Source organism: Callithrix jacchus, chromosome 15 (assembly GCF_049354715.1).
Source record: "Callithrix jacchus isolate 240 chromosome 15, calJac240_pri, whole genome shotgun sequence".
Classification (NCBI taxonomy): Eukaryota; Metazoa; Chordata; class Mammalia; order Primates; family Cebidae; genus Callithrix; species Callithrix jacchus.
The window spans coordinates 22,885,098-22,897,194 of NC_133516.1; the positions used below are offsets into that span (position 1 = coordinate 22,885,098).

At 42.7% G+C, this 12,097-nt stretch overlaps 1 pseudogene; it reads right to left on the reverse strand.

The window, feature by feature from the left end:
- Positions 1 to 10,717: 10,717 nt before the first annotated feature.
- On the reverse strand, positions 10,718 to 11,618 carry LOC103788212 (developmental pluripotency-associated protein 2 pseudogene; annotated as a pseudogene).
- Between the last annotated feature and the right edge of the window lie 479 nt (positions 11,619 to 12,097).

A 12,097-nucleotide genomic window follows, 5' to 3' on the forward strand; every position in this document is an offset into this window, starting at 1 on the left:
TCAGCAGCTGATTGGAACAGGAGCAGAAGTCTTCACTAGACTAACCCTTTTTCCACTAGGTTATTCAAATGTGAGCTTTAAAGCTATTATTTCAAAGGACTGGACGTCAGGCTAAGAAAATATGTCTCTTTTCTAAACAAGTACATTTTGTCATCCATAACAGGAGCACATTTAGCACCTTTCTAACTAACAGCCTGGAAAAAAATTCCTGATGGTGTCATTCAGCAAGCTTTTTTTTTTTTTGAGACAGTCTTGCTCTGTCACCAGGCTGGAATGCAGTGGCGTGATCTCAGCTCACTGCAACCACCGCCCGAGTTCAAGAAATTCTTCTGCCTCAGCCTCCCAAGTAGCCAGTATTACGGGTGCATACCACCACCCCCAGCTAATTTTTGTATTTTTAGTGGAGACAGGGTTTCCCCATATTGGTCAGGATGGTCTCAGTTTTTGACCTCATGATCCACCTGCCTCATCCTCCCAAAGTGCTGGCATTACAGATGTGAGCCACCGTGCCCGGCCTCAGCAAGCTTTTACCGGGGATTTCCTATGTGCAGTCACACAAACATATACTGATGGGCTCACCACAGGCAAGACACTGTGCAAAGGGGAATGTAAAGATACCAGAGAGAGGATTCAGCTTGCTTAGTTCAAATCCCAGTTCTTAGTATTTAACAGTGGTGTGGCCTTCGGCCTGTCACTCAACTTCTCTGTGCCTCAGTTCTCTTATATGCAAAATGGTGATACTACGACCTAGCTCACAGAGTTGCGAGAATAAGATGGCCACTTCTAAAAACGCGTTAAACAGTGCTCTAAATGCAGAAAGCCTTTGATAAACGTTAGCCGTTATTAAAGGTATGGTTTTCCTTATTCCTTTCAATATCCCAATGAGATGGGAACTGCTGCTATCCCCACTTCGCAGTTGAGAAAATTGGTTCAAGGCATTAAGCAAGGTCATAGTGCTAGTAAGAGGCAAACTCAAGACCCCAAACAAGGTTTGCCTGAACACCATGCGTTATTCCCTGTGCTGAACAATGCTGCAATCAACTTTCCCCCAGAAAATGAAAGAAGCACGTACACACGTGCGCGCGCGCTTCCATGCAGGTAACGCAAAAGCCCAAACATAAATTTAGAAGCTTCCTGGCCCCTGAAACTCCTCCACCCCACCTTCACTAGAGCTTCACTAGAAAGATAGGTCAAGAAAGTTTGCTTCAAGAATTTTCTTCCCCTCCCCTCTCTAAGTTTTAAATTATGAATAACTTCAAGCATTAAAAAAGTCAAAGAATAGAACAATGAGCATCCACATAACTTCCACCTAGACTTACCAAGTCTTCACACTTTCGTGATCGTAGGCTTCTCTATCCACATTTCTGCTAAAACATTTGAAAACTGTAGATAACCCTAACATCACCCACAGCATCACCTTCTCTGTGTTTGTTTGTTAGAGTAAAATGATTCTTGGTAATAGAGACTATGGAATTACTGTCAATATACTTGGGTGTAATTTGCTTGTTATCATAACAAGGGTCTTTATTCTTAGCAGTGCATAGTAACGAGGTTAAGGCTCTCCAGGTAAGATCAGCCTGCATTATCCAGTGGGCCCTAAATCCAGTGGCAAATATTTGCTAAGAGACACATAGAGGAGAGACATTCAAAGAGAAGGGAAATGCCCTGTGAAGGAGGAGGCAGCTATTGAGGTGACAAGGAATGCCTCGGGCCACCAGAAGCTGGAACAAACAGGATTCTCCTCCAGAGCTTTCAGAGGGAGTGTGGCCCTGCCAGCACCTTGAGTTCAGATTTCTGGTTACCAGAATTGAAAGCAAATACAGTTTTGTTGTTTTAAGTCACTAAGTTTATAGCAATTCGTTGCAGCAACGCAGTCCCAGAAAACTAATATCCCTAGTCACGTGGTCCCTGATACATCACTGGAGCAAAGCCTATGTGCTGAATTGAAGAACTGAAAACGCTGAGAGTGTGGCTTGATGCCTTTTTCACATCCCACAGGCAGGAAAACAACCCCAAAGGCCACCAGACTCTGGCTAACAAGTATGACACCAGAATAGGTATCAACCGAACAATTTGTTCCTTTTAATGAGGTGTTTTAACTTCACTCTATATTCATTGTTCTGCCCTCCTTGATTTTACTGTAAGTGACTGCCTTGACTTTTGATGTATTGCCAGCACACGATAAATTATGGGCCTCTTTCTTTAAGGTTGGAGAGGGGAGGAACTCCACTTCCCTGCTCAGTTATTTCAGGCAAGGGTGGGAGCAGGTTTTCTGTGCCAGCAGCATCCTGATTATGATTCAGGATGTGTGGCCAAAGGCAAACAGTTCCTCTTCAAATTCAATCAAATAGGAAGGAGCAAAGGCCCAAACAAGAAAAGCCCGGCTCTCTTTGTGCGCACAGCCAAGGGGTCCTGGGAAGCTCGTGAGGGATTGACGCCCTATCTTGGCAAGACTGAGCTTAAAGTGGTACTCAAGAAACTTCTGCACATATTCAAAATGGGCTTCCAATCCTGGGCTTACAGAGCCACATCCTGGACAATACCAAATCCACTACAGGGGAAGTCACTTGCAGGCTAAATGGACAGAGGTTAACTAGAATTAACATGTCTATTTTTTAATCTCTTCTCCCTAAAAAGAGAAAACATTCTATATGCAACTTCTATGCTATTGATTGTGGCTCCCAAGGGCCCAGGTGACTACTTCCGCTTGTTGATACAGGGTGCAACTGAAAACAGTGATTTTGCACTCAGTAAGTCATGACCCATTAATGGATTGAGAAATCAATTTAGCAAGAGGTGCCAGCAATTTCGCTTAAATGAATAAAAGAGGATAGGAAATATTTGAGTGCATCTTGCATAGTAAGGATAAATATTCTACCATAAAATTCTCCCTCAGTCTTACACAGATGCTCCTCAACTTATGATGCATTCATCCACATGTAACCCAAGGAGCATACTGAATGCATACCTCATTTGCACTATTTTAAAGTTGAAACATCATATATGGAACCATTGTGAGTGGGAAACTGTCGGAATATGTGTATGGGTGGCTGGTTGGTAATAGAAAACATACTCCTTACTGTGAGTTATGATCCAAAACAATGAGAAAGCCACTGGCTTAAAGAATCTATTCCACCAAACCCGAAAGCACTCTGTCCCCTCACCCAAGCCCCCATTCCTGAGAGCACTGTTTGCAGTGACAATAGGGCACTCAGTTAACAGGGTGCTCACCATGCGCCTGAGAGATGTTGGCATCTGAAACCAAGGCATGCCCATTCTTTTGTCAATCCACTGGCAAGTCATTCTTCTGTGCAAGCCCTGCCATGCCTGGAGCTCATCCTCTTGATTCTTGATATCCTATTTCTATACCATGGTAGAGCCTCTCACAGTTCACTTTCATCTTGCTGGGACCCACTGTTCCTCCTGTGTAGTCCTAGAAACTTCAGAGCCTTCCACAATTACTCTGAAACTGATCCACCATACAGGGAGTTTCAAAGTCTTTGAGGAAGGAAAGGGACCACCATAATTTCCTTCACTAACCATCTCCTTAGTGTTTTTTTACTCCATTGTGTTCAATTTCTACTTTGCCATTTTTCCAAGAAGATGGTTGCCCTGGCCTCCATTAAGAATGCTCTTTCATGCAGCAGTTTGCTGACTCTCCAAGCCTTATGGTCTAATACTGTGGCAAATGTTCCACCGTGGTGTCCTGTCTCCTGTGGGGCCTGCCTCATGGATCAGCTGTGGGCTTTCCAGTCACTGGAGGCCGGGTGACATGGCTCATGCCTGTAATCCCAACACTTTGGGAGGTCAAGGTGGGCGGATCACCTGAGGTCAGGAGTTCAAGACCAGCTTGGCAAACATAGTTACACCCTGTCTCGTCTCTACTAAAAATACAAAAACTAGCCGGGCGTGGTAGCATGCACCTGTAATCCCAGCTACTCAGGAGGCTGAGGCAGGGAGAAGAGCTTGAACCCGGGAGGTGGAGGTTGTAGTGAGCTGAGATCATGCCATTGCACTGCAGCCTGAGTGACAGAGCAAGACTTCGCCCCCCACCCACAAAAAAAAGAAAAAAAAAGACTGTAACCAGAGGTTTCTGATCTCACATACTTAGGGCTCCAGCTAGGTTTGCTGAGTGGTGTAGACCGGGACACGCATTTTGGCATCAGCAAAACTGGATCTAAGTTTTGGTGCTGTTGCTTTGCTGGCTATTGACCCTGAGCAAACGACTTAACTTTTCCAAGCTTCATCTGTAAAATCAAGATAATACTCATCTCAAGGGAGTTGTTAGAGTCTATTTGTTAAAAGATTGGTTGAAGTTTCTGTGATGAATTCTTGGACATCTTATAAATGGACTTTCGAAAAGGGTGTTACTCTTTCAATGTTTTCAGAAATCTGTATTACTCAGGAAAAACATACAAAACAGAGAAATATATTTTCAGAAATATATTTCTGGAAAAAACACATGGTCGAATAAGTCAAGTCATTCCTGCCACCTTAGAATTACAGAAAGTAAAAAGAAAGAAAGGGAGGGAGTGAGGAAGGGAGAGAGGGAGGAAGGGCGGGAGGAAGGAAAGAAGGAAGGAAGGAGGAAGGGGAGGGGAGGAGAGGGGAAGTGAGGGGATAGGAAGGGATGGGAGGGAAGGGGAAGGGAAGGAGAGAGGAAGGGAAGGGGAAGGGGAGGGGAGGGAAGGGGAGGGAAGGGGAAGGGGAGGGAAGGGGAAGGGAAGGGGAAGGGAAGAGAAGGTGAGAGGAAGGGAAGGGGAAGGGAAGGGAAGGAGAGGGAAGGGGAGGGGAAGGGAATGGGAGGAGAAGGGAAGGGGAGGGAAGAGGAGGGAAGGGGAGAGAAGAGGAGGGAAGGGGGGAAGGGGAGTAAGGGAGGGAAGGAGGGAAGGAAGGAAGGAAATTCTCCATTTGGGCTGACACCCTGTGACTGTGCCACTCTTGCATTAACATTAGACCATGTGCATCTTCCTGCCAGCAGCATCCTCTGGTTTGGCAGTCCTGCAAATCTGTTTTGGCACAAAGGATGCACTTAATGGAACGCAAGTGTGCATGCTGTATGAAAATAGGGCACTCACATTTCCATGTGCATTCTTTATCAGAAGAACAAATGGCATAATAACCCAACATAACCAAGGTTGTCATTCAAGAAACTGCCTTTTACATCTGGGACTAATCTTTCTTCGAAGATAGCCATGGATGATGTGGCATCAAAAAGCATGCAGGTGTCTTAGAGCGGTTTTTAAAACCTTTAGTAATGCCTCTGTAGCACATTATAGAAAAAATACTCGCACTTCCATTTGTAAATGGTTAAAAACATAAACAGATAATTCAGAGAGAAAGAAATAAAAAGTTGCCAGTACATATATTGAAATGTTTAAGTTCACTAGTGATCAAAGACATCTGTAAAAGTAAAACCAGAACTCCACACACTCTAGCTGAATTTGTAAATATTGAGAAATACAATTAATGTTAGTGTAGGTATGACAAATCAGGCATTCTCTGCTGACAAGACTAGAAAGGATAAACCTTTCTGACAGCAATTTGGTAATAATTTTAGACATTTTATACCCTTTGGATATTTATTTATTTATTTGTTTGTTTGTTTATTTATTTATTTTTGAGACGGAGTTTCGCTCTTGTTACCCAGGCTGGAGTGCAATGGTGCGATCTCGGCTCACCACAACCTCCGCCTCCTGGGTTCAGGCAATTCTCCTGCCTCAGCCTCCTGAGTAGCTGGGATTACAGGCACGCTCCACCATGCCCAGCTAATTTTTTGTATTTTTAGTAGAGACGGGGTTTCACCATGTTGACCAGGATGGCCTCGATCTCTTGACCTTGTGATCCACCTGCCTCGGCCTCCCAAAGTGCTGGGATTACAGGCTTGAGCCACCATGCCTGGCCTGGATAGTAATTTAAATTATATGAATACATCAAAGAAAAACAGATATATAAGCATGATGAGATGTAGACATAGCTATAAAAAATCCTCATTAATGTTTATAATAGTGAAAAAATTGACAACAATCTACATGTCTAATAAGGAAATTGGCAAATAAAGCATGGTTCATTTATATGATAGAATATTATATAGACATTTAAATTATGTTTTCAAAATTTGTAATGGTATGGGAAAATGGGGCATAAGGCTTTGCATGCAGACTATTCCAAATTAGGTAAATAAAGACATAAATAAAAGAAGATTAAAATAAAATATACTAAAATATGAACAGAAGTCATTTCTGGATGGTGAAATTAGAGGTGAGCTTGTACTTGGCCGTATTTCCGAACTTTTGAAATTGGGCATAGATAACTTTTACCATTATGTGCTCTACTCACTACCATATTATCCCAGCATTCTAGCAGGTGGTAGGATGACTCATGGTTGGACCGTTCACTCACTCTGCATGCCGGATGATGTGAAGAATGCATGTACCACAAGAGATCCCAGATCTCAAGGGGTGTGACACATACAGAGATAAACAATGCTAGTACTCATCTTAAGGGAGTTGTTGGAGTCTATTGTGGAGGATGGTGGGGGTGGGGGTGGCCTGCCCTACCGTATCCCCCCGTTCATCTGCTGAATGTTGGCTGCAGACAGCTCACAACCGAGTCCTTCTCTAGGCAATATATAACTTCAAGGCAACATATAATTATGATCTGCACAGAGCCTTGCACATCGTAGGTACACAATAAACTGTTTAACCTCAATAACAGATGAACAAAATAAGTAGTAAATGCTACAACAATCTGATGGACAAGAATCCTATGGCCTGGAGGAGAAAAGAGGACACAATTCAGGGAAGGGTCCGCAGAGTGGCTGGTACTTTAATTGGAGCTTACAGGAGAGGCTGACTGTGTGCATGTGTGGAGAACAGGGGAGGAGAGGATCTATGGTAGACGTAGGTATTCCTCATGGGCATCCCGGAGATACTTAACATGACTTTACTGGCCTGGTAGTTTCTATGTGCTCATTTCAAGCCACGTTAGAGCCTCCCTAATGTTTATCTTTTTGCTGAAGCAGCAAAAAAACAAAAGGAGGCACAGGACTATTGGGCCACACAGCAAGTAACATCTGCTGTTCAAGGCAAGAACAATGGTCTCCGCACATCCGTCCCTTGGTCATGATTTCATCTGAGTGCTGACTATGGTGGATTCTGAGGAGCCAGTCTTACTGAATCCCCCTCATCGATACCACACTTTACGTGTAGCCAGCACTCCCAGATACAGCCTCTTGCTTAATCTCCTACCATCCCATGTAGTACTCTCAGTTCACAGAAAAGAAAATGGAGGCTGACAAAAGGACGTGTTTAAATTCAGAACTGTTTAGTGATAAAAACCAAAGCTTCAATTTAGTCTAGTGCTTTCCCCCAATGCAAGATGAAGCTGTGATACATTCCTGGAAAAATATTCTTCTCAAAAAATGTGGCCTATCTCCTCCTTTTAGCATTAAAATAAGGAAATGAACCCGTCCGATCCTGTGCACGTCTCTCTCGTTTTGAAGTCACTGTGTACTTCAGCATTTTGGGGTGTCAGATAACAACACAAAGTATAAAATGTGGTAGATAAGAATTTTCAAAAGGAGTGATCAGAATTCACTCCATACATATATTAATGCTCCTTAGTCCATTCTCCTTTACTTCCACCAAATTTCCTTAGAAATATGTCAAACAGAAAGATTAAGAGTTACTGAGAGATAACGGCAACATAACTGACTGGGTTTGTCTGGACACTGAAGTCTGCTCTGAGCTTCTGGGTCAGATGATGATGAAGCAAGAACTTTCTATTAGAAAACAACTGTCTCACTGCCAAAATATAAATATACACACACATGCACTCACACACACAGACATATATATATCCTAAGACAATTAGAAGCCAAAATGAAACTGGCCTCTTGTGTGGCTGACCTTGCACAACTGCAAGGCAAGAAGTGGTCAGGAGACAGGGCATATTTTAGTAAGTGAGCTTAATATTTTTAGTGAATTTCACAAAAATTCCTAAGGTTGTCTTAGTTTATTTTCTGTTGAATACCTGAGACTGGATCACTTATAAAGAAAAGAAATTTATTCTTAGAATTCTGGAGGCTGGGAAGTCCAAAAGCATGGCGCTGGCCACCGGTAGGGCTTTCATGCTGTGTCATCATATGGTAGAAAGCATCACATGGAGAGAAGACAATACTACCTGTGACAGCTCAGGCCTCTTTTATTCTTCTTATAAAGCCTCCAGTCACATCATGGGGGCCCTACTCTGACAACTTTATGTAATCCTAACCACCTCTCAAAGGCCCTACTTCTAGTCAACATAATAATTTGGGGATTATGTTTCCAACACTTGAAATTTAGGGGGCACATTTAAACCATAGCACTGCCTAAGAAATCTAAAATACTCATTTAAAGATGAAAAGTTGAAGCTAAGAGAAGAGACTTCCCCCAAATATATTTGAATAACTGTAGTTTTAGTATCTATACCAACATGCTAGAGCTACTCATCAAGTATTGGCAATAAAAGAGTCTACATGATCCATTAAAAAAAAAAAAAAAATAGAGACAGAGTCTCAACATGTGCCCAGGGAAGTGCAGTGGCTCTTCACAGGCATGATCCTAGCACACTGCAAACTCCAACTTCTGGGTTCGAGTGATCCTCTGGCCTCAGCCTCCCAAGTAGCTGGGACTACAGGCACACACCACGTACCCAGCCATGATCCATTTTTATAAATGAAAAACTTGTGGATTCCACATGCACATTAAACATTCAAATATTTCATTTGCTTGAAAGATGAGGAGGAGTTTGATTTCTTAGCCATATGAAGGTTTCCACCTGCCTGACCTGAGTTACTTTTCTCATCTACCCACTACATCTTTCTTTACAGATAATATAATGGTGAGTGCCTGTCTCCTTCCCAGGTATTGATATATTTTTCTAAATTCTGAATTAACGAGATCCTAGTACATAAATCTGTAGAATTCGGTTTTTGGTTTTTTAAGGTTTGCAGGGTTTGTTTTTTGCTGTTTTTTAATCCAGGGGTTCTCTTTTTCTCATCACATTTAACCCTGGATAAAAAGAAGATTAAAAAAAAAAAAAAAGTTCTGCATACAACTACCGTCACAAAGCCAGCGGAGCCAAAAAGCCTCCTATAAGACCTATATCCCTCCTCTGAGTGGTCGGTCTGAATTTCTAGAGTTAAAAGATTTCTTTCTCTGGGTCCTTTGAAATAACCATAATTAACACTTACAAAGAGGCTTAGGATACAATAGTATCATATAAAACAGGAGTCAGCAAACTCTGTCCTGCTGGAGATTAGCAGTTGCAACAGAAACCATACGTCCCACAATGCCAAAGCTATGTACTGGTTGGCCCCTTACATCAAGTTTGCCAGGCCCTGACATTCACTATCACATTGATCCTCATAAGCACCTACCAAGAAGCTGCTTCTTGTTTTGATAGCCACATGGACTTCAATATGAACAAGTATTCGAGATTACTTCTGAAACACTACCTGCAAAGAATACCACTTAGGGGTTGAGGGGGGAAAGGGGCAGGGGATGGTAGGGAGGAGGATTAGAAATTTGACCCCAGTAAAGAAAATTAACAATATGGAGAGAAAACAGAGAAAAAACTCAAAGCTTTGCTGCTGAACAGGATGCCAAATGCTGGGACTGTTCTGCACACCTCTCCCCTTGCCCATGCTTCTCTTAAATTTCCTCGTGCTTCCACAGCTGTGTGTCAAAGCCAGCCAGTATGCTCATGAGAGGCAACTGTGTGCATCCTGTTCTGGCTCCACATTCAGTGACATCACATTGGAAGTCTGACATCATCCATGGTAAGAGTATTTACACCACAAAAATCAGCAAAAGCTACAAATCAGAGCTTTTCTCCCCTGCTCAATCCCCACCCCAGGGCTGATTCTTAAACATTTCCTACCACACCATGGCAGATATATACATAATTTCATATGAATGGCACCGTGTCATACATGGTCTTTCCCCTTCAGCTCCTGAATGTTGGCTGCAGACAGCTCACAGCTGAGACCCTCTAATTGCCTTGCACTGACAGGAATTGCCACACCCCAGTCTGCATCCCTCCCTGGGGCAACCTTCTTGCAACCACTGGTCAAGGACAACAGAAAAAGTGAAAAGGCCAGACCCATCTCAATGCAGAACAACTCCAGCTCCAAAGCTTCCCCCTGGGTTCAGCTGGGGCTTCTGTTGCAATTGCATCAGAGAGAGAGGGAGTGAGAGAGTAAGAGAGACAGAAAGGAAGAGAGAGACAGAGAGAGACAGAGAGGAGAGACCCGTTTGTCCACAACCAACTTCTCTCTTTGTCTCATATCTTGAGTTATCCATTTCAGTTCATTTTTTATTTGCTTAAGCTTCTTTCTAGAGTATTTTTCTCAGATAGAATACCTGGATTTTATACACACACACACACACATACATATATACATACATATTTATATACTATATATATGTATGTATATATATTATATATATATTTGGCTGTGACTTTATTTTAATGGGTTTTTGGTCTTACAGAAAGGGGCTCTTCAGATGGGGCTGGGTCACTAGTCAACCATCTTCGCTGTGGATTCCTAGTCATGTGACTTTGTTTTGTAAATCACAAAGATTCATTTAAATTGTCTCCTCTCCCATTCCTTCATAATAGGTTGCATGTGCATGGTCTGAAAGTACATCCCTCCTTCTCTAGTACACGGTATTCAAACAGGTTGCTGCTGCTTCTCCATTGCCATTACTCTTTTCATCGTCTTCTTATTTCTCTTAGCACAGTTGGTGCATAACATATTATCTTCTATGCCTGGGGATGGGAAAATGCAGGCAGGTAACAAGAAGAGAGCAATTATCCTCCTGTGAGTGGAAGGCACCCAGCCTGACCTGCATGAAACTGCAGGTGTACCCAACCCTTTGTGTCTGCCAAGAGAAGTCTGCCATGGATCACACTCCACGTGACACCAGAGGCTTGTATCAAAAAGGCCTCAACAGAAACAGGAATGGAACCTGAATTCACAGCCTTAGGCTAAACAGCTCTTGCAGCAGTTCTTGCCCTTGATGCATGGCTCCTTGCACTGAAGTTATCATTTTAACTGTATGAGTCTCTTCTGCTCTCTCATTCATCTCAAAACTTTTCTTAAAGCCTTGCTCTTGGTCACTGCCTTGCGTTTCCTTGAACATCACTGTAATCTGGTCTCTTGTGACATTTCAAGCATATCTTGCTGTTGTTCAGGTGACCATGTCTATGGAGCCTCAGATAAACTTCTATTTTCTTGCCGTTAGTACTCAAACCACGCTGTTGACACCAGTCCCACAAAGTGTCCCGAAACACCTTGTTAATGGGAGGCAAAATGGTTGGCAAGGGAAGGGCTGGTATTTTGCAACTAGCTTTTTGTGGAACTGCAAATCGTTCATTTGTTTGAAGCAGATGACCTTGATTGTATTCCTTAGGCTTCTCCAGTTTGACATACGTTGAAGAACACTTGATTCCATTTGTTCCATATTTGGGTCATCTTTAACTGGCCGTGATGTCAAAATCACACTCTCCTAATCATCGGCTTCCCCCTCAAAGAAATTCTTCTTGCTGCTACCCAAATTTGAGGCTGACATTTTCAGTAACATCCCTATCTTGTCTATTCGGTGATACATTTTTTAAAAAAATTAGTCCGGGCACAATGGCTCATTCATGCCTCTAATTTCAGAACTTTGGGGACTCAGGCAGGTGGATCACTTGATCCAGGAGTTCAAGATCAGCCTGGGAAACATGGTGAGACCCCCGTCTCTACCAAAAAATGAAAAAATTAGGCAGGGATTGTGGCATGTACCTGTAACCCCACCTACTCAGGAGGGTGTAACTTCCTTTCCCCCTGGCCAATAAAAGGTATTTTAGCTGGCTCAAGTATTTTGTAGATACCATTCCTCTCTCTCCAGCTTCCCATTATTGTAGGTGTGAAGTGTGACACTGTCTCTTTTCTGTTCCTTGGTAATTAATGTTTTTCTCTTTGTATTAAAGGATGCAAAAGGCTCTCCTTTTACCTGCTGTTCAAGAATGTAATTTGAATGGGTTTCGGTATGTGACTTTCAGGAAC